The 2,222-nt window shown below is 46.1% G+C and overlaps 1 protein-coding gene across 7 annotated transcripts in view; it reads left to right on the plus strand.

Annotated features, from left to right (window-relative positions):
* Nucleotides 1-408: 408 nt before the first annotated feature.
* adgrb3 (adhesion G protein-coupled receptor B3) overlaps nt 409-2,222 on the plus strand; it is a 112,987-nt gene continuing 111,173 nt past the window's right edge. For 5 of the 7 annotated variants that reach the window (XM_023411680.2, XM_023411683.2, XM_023411682.2 and 2 more), the window contains exon 1: nt 410-1,040. The gene's annotated coding sequence lies outside the window, so the exon portion shown is untranslated. Of the gene's footprint in view, nt 1,041-2,222 lie in introns of all 7 variants that reach the window. The other 2 variants (XM_023411687.2, XM_023411688.2) reach the window with 1 other exon arrangement.

The raw sequence follows: 2,222 nt of genomic DNA on the forward strand, positions 1-2,222 counted from the left end.
CGGGACAGAAGGGGGAAAAATGACCAAACACACCAGCCAGCTGTCAGGTCCTGCTGATAGAGCGCGCAGGTTGCATTTGAAATCATGTTATTCTCATGCACTCATGAAAAAAAAACAAAAAACAAAACAAAAAAAGTCCATAAAATACGATTCCTGTTTTGGAGAACGCTGCAGCAGCGAAGCGCGGCGTTGTCTGAGCACAACTGAGAGGGTCCAGTTCAGGGGGGGGGACCCTTTTGACTCGAATTAAGGGGAGGCTGTATGAGACAGCGAGAGAGAGAGAAAATAGGGAGGAGGAGAAGGAGGAGGAGGAGGGTAGGGAAGAAAGTGGTGGTGGTGCCAGACGCAGCGGCAGTAAGAAGCGTACGTACGTGCTTTATCTTAGCGGCAGAGTGTGTGACGTGATATTGCAGCCTGCTCCTGGAGCTCCGCAAGCACCAAGCAAAGCGCGTCTATTTCTCTCTCTGTTGTAACTCACTAGCCCCCAACATCTCACATCCACCCACCACGGATCCTTTTTTTTCTCCCCCCTTTTTTTCAGCCAGAGGGGGGGCGGGGGGCGCGCGACTTGCCGGAGAAAACATATCAGTGGGAAATAGAGACGTGGAGTCTGCCGAATTAATTTATGGTAATACTGTTAAAAATTGCTCTCTTCTTTTCATCACTCCAAGAATTTCTTTCTTTCTCTCTCTCTATCTCTCTCTCTCGTCTCTCTCGGTCTGTCTCCCCCTCTCTCTCTTTCTCTCTCTCTCTCTCTTTCCCTCTCTCTCTCTCCCTCGCTCTTTCTTTCTCGGTGGCTGTCGTGTGTTGTTGCGCTCCGTTTTGATGGGAAAAACCCAGAAGAAGAAGAAGACGGGGGGGATATGAGCGGGCAGACCGGAGTGTAACGCATTTTATTTTCATCCATTGAAGCATCTTGTTGCACCGGACTTCTATTGTCGGGAATGGGGAGTATTGATTCACTGGAGGGCTGCAGAATTTATTTATAAAGGATGTGGTCAAGTATGTTGGAAAAATAGCCATAGCTTCCGCAGTGTAAGGTAAGATCATCATTATTATTATTATTATTTATATTTTTATTATTGTTGTTATTATTATTATTATTATTATTATTGCATGAAGCCGTGAAGCAGCTGAAAATCTCATTTTCATGTGTCATCTGTCAGTTAAAGTTTAGCCTCCTCCTGTTACATACATGTCCTGTCTATTCAACACGATGGCTTTGGAGCTCTCATCCGCTCGCATTAGTCCTGAGTGCTTAACAGATGATTTTTAAGAGCTGATCTCTCTCTTAAGAGGCAAAAATCACTTTAAAGTGCCGAGCGCCGAACTGACACTGCATGAGATGTAGCCCGTGTCTCTATATTCAGATTTCCTCTGGAGACGAAATTGCTCTTAGAAGCCGAGGCAATAAAATCAGCGTCTCCTGACGAGCGATTTCTCGTCTCCAGAATACTGATTTTTCGTGTAGCCTTGGCCATGAATCTTGCGGAAGGATGTGGAAACATTTATCGCGACCAAAAGCTGATTTCACTCCACGCTGCTTCCCCACAAATCCTTATGTAACACATACATTATCCTAATGTAGTGTGACGGGCAGGTTTTGTCATTCAAAAGGAAGAAGTTGGAGACATAAGTGCAAATTTATCTATTCTCTAGACTCTGGACTGGTATCTGTAGCCTACTTGGGATTTCAACGCCTACACACACACACACACGCAAACACACGCACACATGCACACACAGTTTGAGACACACACGCACACATGCACGTTCTGCTGTGACACTGCTCACAGCTGCATTGCCTGTAGGATTAAAGCAATCAGGACATCGCATTGCATTCTCTCTCTCGCTCTCTCTCTACCTCTCTCTCTCTCACAGACACACACGCGAACACACAAACACAGTTAGGCACGCGTGCGCGCATGCAAGCTCAAAACGCACACAGAGATACACACTCAGACACACACACACACACACACACACACACACACACAGGCTCTTTATCAAATTGCATTGTCAAATATGTCAAGCCCTGAATTTGGGAGACATGCAGGTCGTGTAGTGGACCGAAAGCGCGCAGCAGGAGAGAAACCATAGTGACCAGGTGCAGAGAGACATGTTTTTTCTGTCTGTGAATTTATCTTCTTCATATTTATTTAAGTGTCGTGTGAGGAAACAGACTAAACCCCGAAGAAAGCAGCTTGACTTGGGGGGGGGGG

The sequence above is a fragment of the Seriola lalandi genome, unplaced genomic scaffold (genome assembly GCF_002814215.2).
Source record: "Seriola lalandi dorsalis isolate HSWRI2012SDOR001 ecotype SW California unplaced genomic scaffold, Sedor1 jcf7180002054470, whole genome shotgun sequence".
Classification (NCBI taxonomy): domain Eukaryota; kingdom Metazoa; phylum Chordata; class Actinopteri; order Carangiformes; family Carangidae; genus Seriola; species Seriola lalandi.